The sequence below is a fragment of the Nannospalax galili genome, unplaced genomic scaffold (assembly GCF_000622305.1).
Source record: "Nannospalax galili isolate Female #2095 unplaced genomic scaffold, S.galili_v1.0 scaffold1217, whole genome shotgun sequence".
Lineage (NCBI taxonomy): Eukaryota > Metazoa > Chordata > Mammalia > Rodentia > Spalacidae > Nannospalax > Nannospalax galili.
This window is the reverse complement of record NW_008339068.1, coordinates 89,110-109,535: the sequence shown is the minus strand read 5'-3', so window position 1 is coordinate 109,535 and position 20,426 is coordinate 89,110. Positions and strand designations below refer to the sequence as shown.

At 41.8% G+C, this 20,426-nt stretch overlaps 1 pseudogene; it reads right to left on the bottom strand.

Annotated features, from left to right (window-relative positions):
• Positions 1–9,337: 9,337 nt before the first annotated feature.
• On the bottom strand, positions 9,338–10,678 carry LOC103734732 (annotated as a pseudogene).
• Between the last annotated feature and the right edge of the window lie 9,748 nt (positions 10,679–20,426).

The following is a 20,426-nucleotide window of genomic DNA, read 5'->3' as shown; positions in this document are numbered from 1 at the left end:
CCTTCTTTTCATTTCATAACACACTGGGGTTTGAATCCAGGACCTACTATATGCTAGACTAGTCATAGAACAAGAGCTACCACTGATAGCCCATATCCGTCCGTCTCTTTTCCTTCATTAGGTGGCTCTGAAGTGGCAAATAAAAAATATTTGCTACAAATGATTTCTAAAATTATAGCCATGGCATTTAAAATTAGTATAGATTCTTGTAGGTCTTAAATATGAACTCAGTGTTTCCCTCAGAGCTTTATAAGCTAGATGCTTGTGGTGGGGACTTCTAGAATAGAGTTAGGTCCTTGAAAAGGATACTTGAAAGGCATTAATACAGGTTCCATTTGGATTGGGTCACATAACAATGGGTTGTTAAAAAAGCATCCTGGCCATCCCATGCTCGGGTCTAGCTTGGATGGCACACCCCCATGTACCTACCAGACCTGTGGTTCCCTAACACTAGCATTATATGTCTGCCGTTCCATGCTCCCAGGCTTAGCTCAGGTTGTGTACCCCTGTGTACCCACCAGATTGATGAGTTCCCCTGCCCCAGTACTCCCTGTCAGCTGCTCCAGCTCCCAGGCCAGGCTTAGGTCATGCACTCCCGCACATGCACCAAACCTGTGAATTCCCCAACCCCAGCATCCCCTGTTCATTGTCCCAGCTTCCAGGCCTGCATAGGTTGTCTATCCCAGTGCATCTGCCAGACCTGTGAGTTTCCTGGCCCCAGTGTTCTCTTTCCACCCTCCCTCTCCCCTCATGCACAGATTGGATCATATAGTATTTGCACTGGCCCAACCTGGTCATTTCTGCAGCACCTCATCTGCCCTAGCAGCCACTTGCACTCTCAGGCAGAGCTGGGGTTGTGCAGCGTGTACATGACCCCAGACAGACTCAGTCAAGAGTTACATTTGCACATTTTCTTGGTTATAACTGAATTGGAACCACCCCTGTCTCTCCAATAAAAAATCAACACTGACTTGCCAGCCAGCCCACTCACCTGGCAGCCACCAGCCTGCCCTGATGTCTGGACCACATGAACTGTGTCCTGGAACCTCAGGCTCAGAAGTTATATTGATCCCTAGCTGAACAGAGACCACTTTTTACACCCCATTCACACACCCACACAGAGTGGCCCCAAGACTAAACATCAGGCATGACTCAGGTGGGTCACAACCTGACAAGTTGAGGCAACAACAAAGATAGAAACACCTAGTAAACAAAGATACTATCAGCTATCCATGCTAAGGAATACCAGCAGTGACAACTCCAGACGCCCAGGTTCTATCACAAAAACACAAGCAGCATGAATAACCAAGACAATAAGTCTCCTCCAGAAATTAGCACCCTCATTATGTTTCTTGAGACAAGCAATCTAGTTGATCAAAATAGCAATTATAAATATGCTCTACAAACTCAAAGAGGAGATGAATAAAAGACTGAATGAAGACCACAAAACACAAACAGTTGAATGAAATATCTAAAGCGATTAAAGACATGAAATTAAAATTCAATAAAGACATAGGCTCTCTGAAGAGAAGTCAAACTGAAGTAAAATTTGAAATGAAAAGCTCAGGAAGTCAGACAAAAAGGTCAGTGAAAAGCCTCACTAATAGCTTGGCTCAAGTGGAAAAGAGAATATCAGGTCAGATCTCAAAGACAAGGTTGAGGAAATGAATCACTCAGTCAAGAAAAAGTTAAATCTAAAATAACTCAGAAGAGGTTGGAAAGTTGGCCCAGCAGTTTAAGAGCACTGGATGCTCTTGCAGAGGACCCAGGTTTGGATCTCAGCACCCACATGGTGGCTAACAATTGTCTGTAACTCCAGGTCCTGAAGCTTCAAAGCCCTCTTCTGATCTCCATGGGCATTTAATGACACGGGTGCACTTATATGCACGCAGGTAATATGCTCATACACATAAAAAATAAATAAATTGTTATAAATACCCAAGAAGCAGAACACACAGGACCTCTGAGCCACTATAGAAAGATCAAACCTATGAGTCATACATATAGATGAAGGAGAAGAAACCCAAGTCAAAGGCACAAAAAATATTTTTAACAAATTCATAGAATATCCCAAATCTAAATCGAGATGCAAAAGGCATACAAAACACAAAACAGACAGGACCAAAAAGAAACTCCCCATATCATATTATAGTCAAAACTCCCAATGTACAGAACACAGAAAAAGATATTGAAAGCAGTGAGAGAGAAAGATAAGTTACATAAAAAGGCAGGCCCATTAGAATAGCAGCTGACTTTTCAATGGAGACTATGACAGCAAGAAGAGCTTGGACTCATGTCTTACAAGTCATGAAGAACCCAGCTGCCAGCCCAGACTACCATATTCAGCAAGACTATCAGCTGTAATCAAAGGAGAAAGAAAAATTTCTATGATAAAAATAGATTTAAGGAATTTATTTGCAGTAAGCCAGCTCTACAGAGGACACTAGAAGCAATACTTCTCTTGAAAGAAAAGAAAAAATACCCCCAAGAGGGCAGAAGAAATGACTAAACAATTCCAGAACTCTTATCCAAAAGAGTTATAAGAAAACAAAACTACAATACCAACATAACAGGAATTAACAAACATCGATCAGTAATAGCTGTCAATATTAATGGTCTAAATTCCTATTGGATTAGCAAATATGATCCTTCTTTTTGTTGTCTTCAAGAAACAAACCTCACCACCAATGATCAATACCATTTTAGGGTAAAAGGATGGAAAAAGGCTTTCCAAGCAAATGGAACTAAGAAACAAACAAGTAGGTATAGCTATTATAATATATGACAAAATAAACTTCAATCTAAAACTAGTTAGAAGAGATAGGAAAGGACACTTCATACTCATTAAAGGAAAAATACACGGGTAGTATTACAATCCTAACATATATGCACCAAACACAAGGGCACCCAGTTTCATAAAAGAAACATCAGATCTAAAATCACAGATTGACGCCAACACAGTAATAGTTGGTGACTTCAATACCCCACTCTCATCAATAGAAATGTTTTCTAGACAAAAAATAGAGATACGCTGGAGTTAAATGATATAAATCAAATGGATCTAATAGACATTTACAGAATGTTCCACTCAAACACCAAAGAATACGCTTTGTTTTTAGCATTGCATGGAACTTTCTCCAAAATTGACCCTGTATTAGAACACAAAGCAAGTCTCAAAAAATTTAGGAAAACTGAAATAGCATTCTGTGTTCTTTTTGACCACAAAGAAATAAAGCTGGTATCAACAATAGTAGAGATGCTAAAAGCACACACACCCTTGGAAACTAAACAATACACTTTTGCAGGAAAATTGGTTCAAGGGAGAAATCAAGAAGAAAAATTAAAATAGTCCTATTATTGAAGGAAAATGAAAACACAAAATATCAAAATCTACGGCACTCAGTGAAGGCAGCACTAAGAGGAAAGTTCATAGCACTAATGAAGAACTTGAAGGCTTTGGAAAATCAAGAACAAACAACACTCAAAAATAGTAGAAACAGTTAATCAAAATAAATCCTAAAATTAATGAAGCATAATTGTAAAAAACAATCAGCAACAACAAAACCCCTAAACAAAAAACAAAGAAACAAACAAAAAGCAAGACCAAATCAATGAAATGAAGAGTTGGTTCTTTGAAAAGATTAAGACTGAAAAAATTTTAGCCAGATTAACCCAAAGAGGGCTCAAATTAATAAAATAAGAGATGAAAAGGGAACATTATAACAGATACTGAAAAAATTCAGAGAATCATAAGAAAATTCTTTAAAAACCCATATTCAATAAAACTGGAACATAAAAAATAACTGGATAAATTCCTAAATATGTATGACCTACCAAAATTAAACTAAGATGAGACAATTTAAAGAGACCAATATAAACTAATGAGATAAAAGCAGTAATTTAACATCGCCCATTTAAAAAAATCCCGGGACTAGTTGGGCACAGTGCAGAATTCTCCCAGACCTTCAAAGAACAACTAACACCGATGCTTCTTAAGTTATTTCAAAAATAGAAAAGGGAGGAACACTTGAAAAACTATAGGCCAATCTCTTTGATGAATATAGACATAAAATTTCTCAAAAAATTCTTGAAAACTGCATGCAAGAGCACATAAAAAGTTTGTCCTCCATGATCAAGTTGGCTTCATCCCAGAAATGTAGGGATGATTCTACATATGTAGATCAATTAATGTAATCCGCCACCTAAACAGACTTAAGCACAAAACCACATGATCATATCATTATATGAAGAAAGGAACTTTGGCAAAATCCAGCATCCCTTCATGATAAAAGTCACTGAGAGATACATCTAAGTATTCAAGGGACATATCTCAACAAAATAAGGACAACAACAACCAACATCAAGCCCACAGCCAACATCATACAAAATGGAGAAAAACGCAAAGCACTTCCATTAAAATTAGAAACAAGACAAGGATGTCCACTCTCTCCAATCCTGAGAAACATAGTACTTGATGTTTTAGCTAGAGCAATAAGACACATGAAGGAAATAAAAGGGATATAAAATGGAAACACTAAAAGTCAAAGTATTCTGTAGTTTATATAATACCCTTAGAGTAGCAAAAAGCCCCGTAAAAAGAAAGAAAGAAAGAAAGAAAGAAAGAAAGAAAGAGAAAGAAAGAAAGAAAGAAAGAAAGAGTACACGAAGTTGTCAGAAAAAAGTGATGGGGAGATATGGGAAGAGTTGGAGGGGAGGGAGTGGGTGTGGATTTGAGCCAAACACCTGATATGCATGTATGAAATTCTCAATAAAATTTTTTTAAAGTTAACAAAAGACCCTAGAAAAGACATCATGAGAAAACTCTTGGATCTGAAAAGCACATTCAGCAAAGTATCAGGATACATAGTTAGCATGTAAAATTGCAGCCTTCTTCTACACCGCCAACAAATATATTGAGAAAGAAACAGGGAAATTATCCCATTTGTGATAGCCTCAAAACATCTTGGAATACATCTAACCAAGGAAGTGAGAGACTTATATAATAAAAACTCTAAGACAATGAAGAAAGGAATAGAAGATACTAGAAGATGGAAAGACCTCCCATGACTATTGATCAGTAAGATTAATATTGTGAAAATGGTTATTCTACCAAAAGCCATCTACAGTTTCAACATAATCCCCATTAAAATTTCAATAGTTCTTCACAGAAATTGAAAAGATAATCTCAAATTTCAAATGGAAACACAAAATGCCAGGATAGCCAAACTAATGGGATCACCACCCCTGATTATGCTACAGAGACTCAGTAATAAAAACAGCATGCTACTGGCATAAGAACAGACACATTGATTAATAGAATAGAATTGAAGACCCAGATTTAAGTACACACAATTACAGCCACCTGGATTTTGGCAAAGGGTTCACAAAAGTACATGTTGGAGAGACAATATCCTCAACAAATGGTGTTGATCAAACTGGATAACTACATGTAGAAGAACGAAAGCAGATCCCTATCTCTCACGTGGCACACAACTCAGTTCTAAACAGAGCAAGGACCTCTGCATTAGATCTTATTCCCAAATCTGACAGTGTAGAAAGGGAACACCCTGGAACTTACAGGTACAGGAAAAAACTTTCTGAACCAGACCCTGATAGTTGAGGCATTGTGACCTACAACTGACAAATGGGACCTCATGAAACTAAAAAGCTTCCATACAGCAAAAAGTACCATTACTATACCGAAGAGGAAGCATACAGGATGGGAAAAATTCTTTACCAGCAATACGTCTGACAGAGGATTCATATCTAGAATAAAACATTAAAAAACAAACAACCCAATCAAAATTGGGGCAGATAACTAGACAGAAAGTTCTCAAATTACGAAAAGCAGATGACTGAGAAGTAGTTCAAAGAATGTTCAATCTATTTAGCCATCAGGGAAATGCAAATTAAAATTACTTTGGGATTTCATTTTTCCTCACTCAGAATGGCTAAGATCAAAACAAAAATAAAAACAATCCCAAATAATGACAAAGGTTGGTTGAGGATGTGGGATAAAGGAACACTTATTCACTGCTGATGGGAATATAAACTGATACAGCCACTTTGAAAATTAGCATGGCAGTTCCTCAAAAAGCTAAAAGTAGCTCCACCACGTGATATACCCATACTGCTCTTGAACATATACTCAGAAAACTGCATATTCTGCTGCAGAGAGATCTATATATCCATGTTCATTGCTGTTGTATTCACAATAGGCAAGAAATGTAAACAAGCTAGATGTGAGTCAACTGAAGAGTAGATAATGAATATATGGTACAGCTACACAATGAAATATTGTTTGACAGTTTGAAAAATGAAATTATGAAGTTCAAGTAAATGGATGGAACTGGAAACAATCACCCTTTATGAGGTAGCACAGGCTCAGAAAAACAAACATGTTTTCTCTCATAATTAAATGCTAGCTTTGAACCTTTAGGTAGATGTGTTTCAGTTGGAAAAAATCCATAGAGGTCAGGAAACTAATGCAGGTCCCTGGGAGGTTCATTTAAGGAGGGACAGAATACAATGACATAAATGGGGGAGAGGGAGATGGAATGCGAAGGGTTAAATAGGGTGGGCATGGGAGGGCAGGAGAGAGGACATAGTAAGAGGAGAGATAGCTAACACTAAAGGTCTTTTGAAGAATGCATACGGAAATTTGTTATTATAGAAACTTCATGAAATATATACATATAAAATATAAAAAGAGTTTAAATATAGTTTTCTATGAGACATTGCACTATATCTTCTTGGGTGGGTGCTGCAAACTCAAAGGTAAGTCTAATGGGCAGGAGAGAGGACATAGTAAGAGGAGAGATAGCTAACACTAAAGGTCTTTTGAAGAATGCATACGGAAATTTGTTATTATAGAAACTTCATGAAATATATACATATAAAATATAAAAAGACTTTAAATATAGTTTTCTATGAGACATTGCACGATATCTTCTCGGGTGGGTGCTGCAAACTCAAAGGTAAGTCTAAGATGTGCACCAAAGTCTGTACTACCTCAAGAGGATCCAGGAAACCATGACAACCAGCTGAAGAGTTTCCACCCTTCCTGAGTCTAGTTCAAGGAAATGTAAGCCACTATAATTTTAGTTTCTGGAAAGGCTCTTATCTGTTACATAGGCGTGCAAAAAATTACTTAAAAAACTTGTGTTACATCCTTCGAAATTGGTCTGTATTTCAAGAGAAAATTTAGTCCCAAGACACTTAAATCCAAATCATCTTAAGGACCTTTAAAAACTTCATACTTAGAGGCTGTACCAATAATCAATATACCTTTGCTTTCCTAACCGTCACTTCCTTACCACGTGTATGGATTCCAGGTCTTTCCTTTCTTGGAGAACTTTGTCACAACTAGTTCCTTAGCATACCTGCTACTTTGATCTTGCTTCAGCCTTTTCAACTTACAACTATAGAGACACTCGACTATAACATCTCAAACATCAAAATATACTTATAGGTAAAAGCAGTTTCTTCAGTTGACAAAGACCATGATAAAAATGACCAAAAACAATGAAAGCTTTCTTTCAAACAGCAAAAGGACTTTGTAGCTCTGTGTTCCTGTGACATGCAGAGGAACCCTGCTACCCAGAAGGACTGCTGTCTATTGTTAGAAAGTTCTTTGTTATATTGAACAGTGATATGCAATTTTGTAATTTCTGCTTCTTGGCAGTCATCTCATCATCAGGAGTCTTGTGGAATAATTCTGGTTCCTGGCACAGCAGTGCTTTAGATAATGGACTTTGATAATCTTGGCATTACTTCTCCAAGGTGTAGTCCCTTGGGATTGGTGGTGGGGTCTCTGTTACTCTCATGGGGCATTTTTTTCTCCTGTAGACAGAACCCATTTTGCCCATGTTGGTTCATATCACAGCAGCTTGAGCAGATACTTTCCATGGGCCCCAGAAATAGGAAGTAGGAAGCAGCTAAATAGGGTTGTGGTGGTTTGGATGAGAATGTCCCCCATAGGCTTCAAGTGTTTGGACATGTGGTCCCCGGCATACAGAACTGTTTGGGGAGGGTCGTGGAAGCTTTGGGAGATGTGGCCATGAGAGAGGAAGCACATCATTGGGAGTGGATTTTGAAAGTTCTTAAACCTTGTGGGATTTCCAGCTTCTCTCTGATCTCTGTGCCTGGTTGAGGATGTAATTGCTTGACTTTCTGCCCCAGCCACTCCTGCTTCCATGCCTCCACTGCCATTATGGACTCTTGCCCTCTGGAACTGTAAGCCAAATAAGCTCTTCCACCAATAAGTTGCTTTGGTCATGGTGTTTTATCACAACAGGAAAGTGACTAATACAGGCAGTAATGGGGGCAATTCTAGCTGAAAGAAAAAAGTTCAGGAAGATGCCTATCAACATCAGGAATCCTAGGAGCAGGTGATAACTTGGTCTCAGGTATTGGCAGTTTGATCACCACATTTCCTTAAGGAATCAACATGCCACATAGGTATGAACAAATAAAATAGAAACTGTTGATGGTGTTATAGTTTTCAAGCACTGGGAAAAAGACCACCAAACTCAATTCAAATTTTAATTGGTCAAATTTATTAGGGCTATAGCCATCGATGGTCCCTTAGTTAATTTAGGACCCACAGCCCCGAGGGGAGGGTGAAACTAGCTTATAAAGGCAAAAAACACAAATACCATAGGAATTTCATCACACATGAGTAATGCCAGGTGGTCCTGAATATGGTCAGGACACCAAGTTAGCAGATAAGCAAACTACAGAAGCAAAAACAAGCTTGTGTTAGTCCTTAACAGAGGTATAGAGACCTTGACAGTAGGGCACTTCCTGATTAAGAGCAGCTGCAGTGTCTGGGAGGCCCAAGGTCAGCTACTCCAAAGAAAGCACTCTTCTAAGGGGAAGAAACTAAGTTCAGGCGCTTAACCTTGAAGCTGGCTGTTTTTCTAGTTTTTGAAGTTTAAAGTGGCTGCTTTATACAAAATGAAGTTACTTTGGCTATTACAACTGGGGGGACTCCATTTGGGGCCATTACAATGGTATCAAGTGGGAACTTGGTTATAGGGACCATAGCAAAGACTAAGATGCCCAAGCTGAGAAGACAGCAGATCCTGGAGGCTGACCAGCAAAAACAAGTCTCTCTGGACTCCATTTGCTTAACACTGACACCATAGCTAAATCATGGGTCTGCTATAATTTCATGTAAGAGAGTGGGATGATTAGAGACCTAGTGATGTAGATCAGTTATATTTTTGCATTGAATGTGATCACTTAACAGGTACTAAAGTATTGTATTATTTCTTGACTTCAACTGAGACAGGCTCCCTGAGCTATAGTTTGCTTAGGGTATAGATTGTGCCAATCATAGACAGCTGGCAGAGAAGAATGGCCTGATAGGGAAATTGAAGGAGCCAGCAGGGTACCTCCATATGAGGGAATTCTTGGTTACATTCAGGAAACTCACACTCCCAAACTCACAATCAAGGAGCACGCCGACCTTGCCCAGTGGTGTCTCTATGTAGTGAGGAAGTGATGGGCAGGTAGTCAGGAGGTTGTAATGATCACCCTCCTTCAGAAATACAAGAAGGAACATATCCTTCAGTTCAATCAGTGGGCCACACCTGTTTAAGTGGGCATCTTTACAGACCCCTATAGCCCAGTCCCAAGAGTCCGTTACATCCAGCTCCCAGTAATGTCTCCCATAGCTGAAGCTCTGTGCTCCCCAGGAGACATAGTAGGCTCCATCAGAATTCACATATGTGTCCTGAGGGTGATGTTTAAATCTGAGTTGCCTCACATAATTAAATAGGCTCATCTTGTAATGGATCATGATTATATTTTCAAAAGAAATTTTCACTCGGTAGTGGTTGACCCTGTGGATCACACCAGTGATGGGCTTGGCACTGAGTGCTGGTTTCATGGGCTGGGGTGTGCACAGCTGCACTGACTTACTCCTTGTCAGTGTCTCTCCCAGATCCTGCAGCAGCTCCAGGTGTGTTCCATGGCACATCGCCACCAGCTCCTGATACATGTCTCTTAGTTGATTCCTCTTTTGGACCATCATGGCTTCACTTTGTATTAGTTTCCCTAAAATCCTCTGGCCTTCATTTTTCAGGCTCTCTATGTGCTGCGTTTCTTCCTCAGATAAGAGTGGATGCAGTCTCCTGTACTCTGTTCTGATCATTACTTCATAGAGAGTCATATAGCCCATCCAAGCAGAGATTATTATTCTCTCTTCATTTAGATTCCTCTGATTTTCTTGGATCTTTTCCCATAAGTGTGCCATTTGCTCTCGAAGTTTCTCCCTCTGCTCCTCAACAGCTGCTTCAATGGGACACAGTGTGTGACCTCCATGCTCCTCAGAGTTGGAGCAGAGCTGACAGAGCAGAATCTTGTCCTCTTGACAGAAGATCCTCTTTGTCTCCTTGTGGGCCACACACAAGTTCTCCTCAGAGCTCAGGCACTTCCTGAGGCTGGCTTGTCTGGCAGTGGACACCAGGTCCTTCAGAAGAAGGTCGGTTCTGAGGTCCTTCTGCTGGCATGGCTCCCTACACACAGGGCAATGAGCAGGAGGTTGGATGTTCTCCCAGGAGAGGCAGAGGCAGGGTCGACAGAAGCTGTGTCCACAGCTTATGGTGACTGGGTCAGTAAAGCAGTTCAGGCAGATGAGGCAGGTGAGTTCTTCCAGGAAGGCTTCTGACATGTCTGACTCCATTTCCAAGGAATGTGTCTTTAGGCTCACCAACTTTTGCTGGGGGAGAATACTAGTCAAGGTCTGGATTCAGCACTCTTATGGGCTTGAAGATTTGGAAACACTCTGGTCTGGAGAGCAATGAACAGCACCCATGGACTGCCCTTATATTGCATCTGAAGACTACACCCATTTCCACAATTGATTGAGTTTCCTGGGGTTTTCTTCATAGGTGGGAGTTGTCCAGACTCAGGGTTACCTGGGTGTGGCAACTCACACCTTTAATCGCTTAATCCTTGCTATTTGTAAGCAAAGAGGGTTGGGGAATTTTGAGTTTGAGGCAAACCTGTTACATAATTCCTAGAAAACCACTAGTTCAGTCTGCATTGGAAACCCAAAGAGGTGTTTCTGCTATCAGCGAAGGGATGTCATAGCAATATAATCAATGAGCTTTCCAGCAAGAGAGAAAGCAAACAGGCAAAAAGAAAAGTTTTCTTCTTCCAAGTCCTCTTATCTGGGCTGCCACCAGCTGGTCCTACTCACATTTATTGTGGGTCTTCCTACCTCAAATAACCTCGTCAAGAAAATCCCTTACAGGAGTGGCAATGGCTTAAGCATTTTACTCATACAGTAGGTTACCTGACTAGAATATTGCTAACTTAGAATGCTGGTTATCTTTGAGTATAAAAATGATGAACACTGGTGGTAGAGGAGTATTTTATATAAAACATCACAGTCTCTGCAAGGGTGCATGTGCTATTTTATGAAGTTGAGAATTACCTGTCTCCTGTTTAACAAAACTTTAAGCCGCTAATTGAAGAACAAAATTTCATCATTGTGAGGCTGGAAAGATGGCTCAGTGATTAAGAGAACAGGCTGCTTTTGCAGAGGACCCAGATTTGGTCCCCAGCACCCACACAGTAGCTAACAACCTTCTGTAACTTAATTTCCAGGCTGCCTGTTGCTCTCTGTTGGCTTCCACGTGTTTACACCGGTGCACTTAGATATATCTATGGAAACACTTATACAAACAAAATTTTTAAATTTAATTGTTGTGCTTTGAAGAATGCCTGCTTCTGAAAGGGGGGAGTGTAGGAGGAAGTGCGGCGAACAACCTGCACATGCGTGCTGCAAACGCACCAAAACATCCGGCTGAGTCTAACCTGTATTTTGCCAAAGGATATGGAGATGGCTGGTGCAAGATGGCTTGATGGGGAGGGCCAGCGAGGATCAGACACAATCCGAGAAAGCCTGCTGGAGCCAATGGGACACCGGGAAGGGTGATATAAGGCAGCCCCATATCCGAAATAAACGAGTCTGCAGCTGCTCGCACTGCCTGCTTCTCACCTGACTCCTGGAGTCTGTGTCGTGACTCCCGGCTAACTCTACCCCCTCCCGGGGGGCCCCAGGACACCCCCAACATCTGGCGCCCAACGTGGGTTCCCCATGCTGGCATGGGCATTGACCTTCCTTGGGTTCTGGCCATTGTTGTGGTAGCCACTTTTGTCTTCTGGACCGTGTTCTTTGCACTTTTCTGCTGGCCGTGCATCAACCGCTGTGGAGATCAGCCTTGTTTTGCTTTCTCCACCCGTCACTGCCTCGGGGGCTCCCCCACTTTCTTTGGTGTTGCGAGTCGCCCCCTGCCTGAAGTTTCATAAGTCGGCCCCTACGTGTTACATGTGCCTTCGGTTCTCCCATGAGTGAGTGTGAGAACCCCTTCCCGTTTCCCTCATCCTGTCTGTCGATTAGGGAGGTACACATTCTGCTTTTGGTTCTCCCTGCACCTCCACATAAAGGCTGACCCCCTAGGAGGCCACTTTCTTTGGTGTTGCGAGTCGCCCCCTGCCTGAAGTTTCATAAGTCGGCCCTTACGTGTTACATGTGCCTTCGGTTCTCCCATGAGTGAGCGTGAGAACCCCTTCCAGTTTCCCTCATCCTGTCTGTCGATTAGGGAGGTACACATTTTGCTTTCGGTTCTCCCGGCACCTCCACATAAAGGCTGACCCCCTAAGAGGCGGAACCCAGGAGCCATGGCCTAAGGAACCACGGCAGTTCCCCACTGAGCACAAGATGTCTGGGTCCAACACATTCTCTGTTTGTCTTAGAATTAACATGGGTAATCTGCCCCCCAGCTGTAGGGAAACCCAAATCAGGACATTAAAATCCCTCCTTGTCACCCAATGTCTTAAAGTTAAAACCAATGACCTAGATGCTTTCTGGAACAAGGCTATCATCCTCGTACCATGGGTCACCCCCGAGAACATGTGGGGCCCTGACCGCTGGATGCCTGTTCTTTTCCTTACTAGGAAGCACCAGGTCTCCTCAGGTGTTGTCCCACCTGCCTCATTTGTCCCCATTCTCCTGGCCCTCATAGCTAGCCTAATTCCTTTGGTCCTACTCATCCTTGTCAAGTGTCTCTTTTAGCATGCCTGACAGCAAAAAGGCATCAACAGAGCCACACTCCAGGTCCTCTTGGCACTTCAACACACAGGCCATGAGGTCCTACAGCCCTGGCTCATGAGGAAATCCGTGAGGCCTCTGTATAATTGCCTTCCCCAATCACCCTGGTGGGCTCATACCCAGGGAGGTCGCCCTTTGAGGGCCTGGTAGTCAATGACAGGTAAGAGCTTGCTAATCAAGCCAACCTAAGACAGGCACAGTCCAAAACGCTGGAGCACCCACGAGGTGGGGCCAACAAGGTCAGGACAAGGCATCCCGGCTCCCACTGGGCTGTCTAAAATAAAAAAGATGGATATGTGGGGAAATGGGCAGGTAAATACTTCCGTTATTCAGGCTAACCTAAAACCTGCCATAAAGCACAACATCAAATGATGCAAACAGAGGACAGCGTGCCGCACCAATGAAGAGGAGACACACAGCCAAATGAACCAATGAGAATCGGGTGGGGGCTATAAAAGAAAGCCCTAAGGACACAATAAATGAGCTTGCTGGCATCTTGCTGATGACTAGTATCTCCCGAGATCTGTGTCGTTGATCTCGCGCCTACTCTCCCCCTGCCCCCCGGGACTCAAAGGTCTAGAGCCACCAACAGACAGCAACAGGGGAGCATGAGAGAGGCAGGGAGGAAGGAATGGAGGGAGGGAGAGAGAGAGAAAGAGAGAGGAGAGAGGTTGTAATGCATAATATTTGGTAGGTCTTGAGCTATACCTGTAGATGGGATATGAAAAATATAACTGATCCCTGAGAACCAGACTCTGGTATCTGACTAAGATCAGGACTTTGTATGAATCATAGAGTACAATCTATGGCACAACAGACCAGCATACAAAACTCTCATTTAAATAGGAAGTGAGGGTATAGGCCAGAAAATAACGTGTATGCAAAGTAAGAAGCATCTTAGGCGCAGTGATGACTGGGGACTTGGCTCAGGAAGGAGGGATTGGCATTTTTATAGTCTGAGGATACAGATGAGGAAGTGGTGTGTCCTGGAGATTATTTGACTAGCTTCAGACTCTATGATACAGTACATAATGGCTTGTATAGTTACTGTGTATTACTGATTTGAAGATGCAGGACATGTGATGTGGAGCCAGTTTTCTGATGAATTTTGTCCTTACCCATCCAAGGCTATCAGGGAAATGTCATATACAAGTCACAGGTTGGAAGATTTATGGAGGGACTATGCTTTGCTGAAACATTCTTTCCCACCTCCAGTTGATGATTCCTGTAGAAACTAAGGCTTATATTTGCATAATGTACAATTCAATGCAATTAAAAAAATTTTTGGTATTGCTTTCTAAGATCCTATTCCGAAACTACTGAAGGAAAAATATCTCCTTGGATACTAGGTGGATAGATTTGATGGTCAGTTTGGCAGAATCTGAAATCAACTAAAACTTAAGGCTATTGGACCTTCTGTATCGTCACATCAGAGATGTCAGGGATTTCTTTCTATACCTTATTTGGGCTCTGAGGCACCACTTTGGGGAGTACTTGTAAACCAACTATGTTTGTGCCTTACAAGCAAAAAGCATGTTTCAACTTCTTATTGAAAAGGTAACATGGAAATATTACCAAGGTCTTTGCTGAAAACAAGGTCTGCCCTGTCGCAGGTTTGCTCCACCCTGATAAGCTCACCCTAAAGAAAATGGTATTGGACTGACAGAAACGTTAGTGAACCTGTGATCTCTGCCACGGTTGCTAGATATACCTAATTTAGTGACTGTCAGTAGGGGAGTGACAGTGGCTGGAGGCTGCAAAGGCCTCCATGTTTGTGAATGGTTTGCTCACTGCCCTGTAACTCAGTGGATTTATACTTTCTTCCTAGAGTGAAATTTTACATATCTGTAAGTTTTCTTTTTCTACTCCTCAAATTATAATTTCGAAAAACATTTCTGAGCCATGTAATATGTTTCTTTGGGCATCAACTTATTTTGGTTCAAGAAAACACATCCTGTGAAATGAAGATAAGCGTATGAAGGGGATTGGAATGATGGAACTTGAGAAGATATTTGTACAAAAATAACAAATTTTCCTAAATCATTACGTGTTTAATATTTTGGGGAATATAAGCTACTAAACAGGAGATTTTTATAAAATTTATACAGATGTTTATCACACGCTCTTTCCCTGTGTATTTTGACCTTTTTGACCTTCAGCTCACATCAGCCTCCACCTTCAATTCCGTCTCTCTGTTAATCCCATTGTCCTCCAGTATAACACGTCCACTTCCTATGAACCTCCTTTCCCTGTCCTACTCAAAAGTGGCAAGTTGTCAGACTCTTTCATGGTGGCATTTTTATCTGTTCTGATAGGTGTGGGTTTCTGATAGAAACTCTGTTATGCCTCTGTGGTAAAATTGATATTTTCTTTTTACTATGCTTGTTCTCGAATCTTATAGAATAGAGGTAGGATCTGACCATGAATTGGAGATGAGTAATTAGATCTTAATTCTAAGAGACAAAAGTTAGTTATGCTGCCACCTTAACAAAATCATAACATGTAGATCAAAGTTTATGCTAAATTGTCAATACACCCCTTTTTCTCTGTGAGTGCTCAGTTTAGACATGAGGACATTGAAGTCTAGACACAAAAAGAAGTACTAGTGACAGAATGAATTCTGGAACTCTGATCTCCAAATCCAAATGGTCTTTCACACGAGTTTATTATTTCTTACACTTTGATGCACATTCTGCTTCTGACAAACTCCCCCCTACACTGGCCCCTCATCTCTAAGTCCAATCTCTCTCTTCCTTTCTCCACAAACATGACAAATCAACCAGTGAGGTGTTTTTCCTAAGATTATTGACTTTATCTAGAGCCCTTTTAAGTCTGGATATGGGATATTTAAATGGTTTATTTCTGGTCTTCTAGAGCAGAGCTGACAAAATATTGCCTGTGGAAAAAGTATGGTCTGCAGCCCAATTTTTAAAAATATAAAATTTTATTGAAGCATAGATACACTCAGTCATCTACACATTGTTTATGTGTGTGTGTAATAGCACAGTAGTTGTGACTAAGACTATTCCTAAAATTGATATTTGAGCCTTTATGGAAAAAGATTCCTTGCAAAGAATGTTGTAGATGCACATGTAGCAAGAGTAGAAATCCCCTAAACAAATGTCCCATCCTTGAACAGAGTTCTCGAGGAAATCTGGATCTGTTTGAGGGCTCAGGTTCCCAGGAAAAATATTCTATTCAGGACTAGTGATGGATGTATGACCAATACTGGAAACTCAGCTAAGAGTGGACCCTCGGGTTAGCGTCAAGATGATTTGTACACTGGTCTCTTTGCCTTTTGGTTGCCCTGGTGGCTCATAACATGTTACATGTCATACTACACTTTTAGGGGGGGAAGGAAATGAGTTTAATTTAGAATTTTCCATGTGCAGTAGAGTTATTAAAAGGTGGGATGAACCTCAAGTGATGGACGACATATTAGCCAGGAAAATGGGTGGCAAAGCAAGGGAAAAAGAAAATGAGCATCCACGGAAGAGAGGAGCACGCGGTTGCCTTCAGCAGCACAGTAGTTGTGACTAAGACTATTCCTAAAATTGATATTTGAGCCTTTATGGAGAAAGATTCCTTGCAAAGAATGTTATAGATGCACATGTAGCAAGAGTAGAAATCCCCTAAACGAATGTCCCATCCTTGAACAGAGTTCTCGAGGAAATCTGGATCTGTTTGAGGGCTCAGGTTCCCAGGGAAAATATTCTATTCAGGACTAGTGATGGATGTATGACCAATACTGGAAACTCAGCTGAGAGTAGACCCTCGGGTTAGTGTCAAGATGATTTGTACGCTGGTCTCTTTGCCTTTTGATTGCCCTGGTGGCTCATAAATTGTTACATGTCATACTACACTTTTAGGGGGGAAGGAAATGAGTTTAATTTAGAATCATCCATGTGCAGTAGAGTTATTAAAAGGTGGGATGAACCTCAAGTGATGGACAACATATTAGCCAGGAAAATGGGTGGAAAAGCAAGGGAAAAAGAAAATGAGCATCCACGGAAGAGAGGAGCACGCGGTTGCCTTCAGCAGCGGCTGCTTCCTGCTCTTGCCAATGCAAATGTCAGTGTATTTATTTGAGCACCATCAGCCCCCACTTTAGACACATGTTGAAACAGTCTTTCAAGGCCACTAAGCCATGTGTATGGGAAAGACAGATAACAAACACAGACTAATTAAATATAACCAGCCAGCACAGGCTTGAATTTCCCACAGCTAATGTCTCTCATATTCTATTCAGGACTAGTGATGGATGTATGACCAATACTGGAAACTCAGCTGAGAGTAGACCCTCGGGTTAGTGTCAAGATGATTTGTACGCTGGTCTCTTTGCCTTTTGATTGCCCTGGTGGCTCATAAATTGTTACATGTCATACTACACTTTTAGGGGGGAAGGAAATGAGTTTAATTTAGAATCATCCATGTGCAGTAGAGTTATTAAAAGGTGGGATGAACCTCAAGTGATGGACAACATATTAGCCAGGAAAATGGGTGGAAAAGCAAGGGAAAAAGAAAATGAGCATCCACGGAAGAGAGGAGCACGCGGTTGCCTTCAGCCAGTCTTCACCTGGCCTCTTCAACAGAAAGAACTCTCCTACTCACTGTCCCCTAATATTCTAACTCCTCTCTCTATACCCCTCCCACTCACAGACGAACACCGTAGGCACCACCGTCATTTCCCCGGGTCTCTCATTTTCTCCACTGCCCCACTTTAGACACATGTTGAAACAGTCTTTCAAGGCCACTAAGCCATGTGCATGGGAAAGACAGATAACAAACACAGACTAATTAAATATAACTAGCCAGCACAGGCTTGAATTTCCCACAGCTAATATCTTTCGGTGTGGTATGCTCACCACTGGTGATCTCCAACATGACTGAGATGAATTTAGACGCTATGGAAAGGATCATTTTATTTTAAAAGTTGGCATTTCCTTTAATATCTATCAGAAAAAAGTTGTAAGTACATGCATGAAAATCAATATCATTGCTTAAGAGGAACAAAGAAACCTATTGAACTGCCAAAAGATAACAGTTAATTTCTGTGCTAAGTGGTTTGCATGCACAAAAGTGTGTCCAAAGTATGTCCCGTCTTCAGCATCAGCATCTTATCTTCCATTTCTGGGAGATAACCGAGAGTTCCGGCAGCAGCCCATGCTGTCTGAGAGTCTCATGCACTACTCTGACCAGTCACTTAGAAGGGAGGTCTCTCCTGCCTGGCACTGTGATCCTTGCCATACAGCCTCCAGGCTCACATACGCACTAATGTTCAGACACCATATGTGCATTTCTCAGAGGGTTTCAGAGCCAACACACTTCCATCTGGCTTCCCTAGCCCCTTAAGATGCATTATTCTCTATCTCCCCCCGAATCAACGTCCCTCTTCCCTCCCCAGTCCAAGCGCCCCCCATTATCCCCAACCTCCCCACAACAACACCCACCTCCCACTATACCCCTTCTTCTAAGTTCCCTCTCCAGGCCACCACATGGCCTGTTGCATGTCCTTCCCTCTTCCCTCCAAGCCAAATACTCCCAATTTCTCTACCACCCCCTTGGTAACATCTGTTACCTACCATCCCCCTCTTTGGGGCTCTTTCTTTCCCTTTACCTTAATGTTTTCTTTCCATTTTCCTGACTCCTGCTGTCCCATCAGGGCACGTACTCACATATGAGGGATTGGTGCCAAGATCCACAAATGAAGAAGAACATATGTCTCTTGATTTTCTGAGTCTGTGTTATTTTGCAACATAACAGTTTCTATTACCATCAATTTACCTGCAAATTTCATAATTTCATCTTTTCCTACTGCTGAATAGAACTCCATTGTGTAAATGTACCACATTTTCATTATCCACTCATCAGTTGAGGAACATTTAGGTTGTTTCTGTTTCTTAGCTATTGTGAAGAGAGCAGCAACAAACATGGATGTACAGGTATCTCTGCGGTATGACGAGTCCTTTGGGTATATGCCAAGGAGTGGGTATAACCAGATCATATGGTAGATTCATTTTTAGCTTTTTGAGGTTTCTCCACACTGCTTTCCATAGGGCGTCTTTTGTTCTCTTGATATCCGCCAGTCTGACTGGGTAAGATGGCATCTTAAAGTGGTTTTTATTTGCATTTCTCTAATTACTAAGGATGTTGAGCACTTGGAGCAATGGAGCAGGAACTGTCCTGGAAGCCTTCTACCTGAGGTTATCTCTCATAGTTATAGAGGACACCAAGCAAGCTGCTAAGGGAGAAAATCAATCAATGATCCAACCCAACTCTAAAGCCTAATAACCCTAACACTGGCACAGCAAGCTACCTCTATTGATGAAATGGTGGCACTATTATGTGGAGGACAATCAACAGGTATCTAATTGGACTTGAAGTCCTCTCAATGGAAGTGAACTCATGTGTGGTACTGTAAACACAGCCAAATACATGTGGCTCAAGAGGTCATAGATCCTACAGAAAAACCATATCTCTGTCATATCTCTAGACAAGTGAAATTTCCTACCATATATGAACTATGGATCCTTAGATTTACAGACAAGTATACCATACACCACTCATCAAAGAAGTGTCTTTTTGTAACAGATGGAGGCTACTGCAGAGTCCACAACTGATCACACACTGAGACTATACATCTGAGAGATACTTAGTCCTAGGTCACATATCTACAGTGAAATCTCTGCACCTAAGGCTCATGGAATACAGCAGAATGGGGGCGGGGTAGAGAGAAAACTAGTGCACCCCTCAAGACCAGTGAGTCTTTCTTATACAACAGAGTGCGATGCACACAGAAGGCCACAACTGGCCAACTTTTAGAGAATAAGAGACTGAAACATGTGTCCCTGGATAGGACTTCTATACTAAACTTCACCCACCCATGGCTCAGGAACCATTGCAGAAGAGGATATGGAAAGATTGTAAGAGCCAGGGTCGGTTCATGAACATAGGGAAGCAGAGGCTTTCAGGCCACTGGAAGCTTGCACATGTGAACTTGTGGCAATAGTGGTATAGAGCACGGGACCCCTGCCAACTCAATTAAACAAAGGCCTGGAGTGGAGTGGGAGAAATGTGCAGTAGGCTGGCCCTAGTCTGGGAATCATCGGAGACTGATTATTGCTGGGTGAGGGAGAGTGACCCTTACTTATGATCTCTATATGGGCTGAGTAGACTCCAGTGGATGAATTTTCACTCAAGGACGTCTGAGTACAAATGCTTGACTGGATAAGAGTATGTATAGCAGAATGCATAAAGTCTGGCAGGGGGCAGTGTGTGTGTGTGGGGGGGAGGGGGTCTA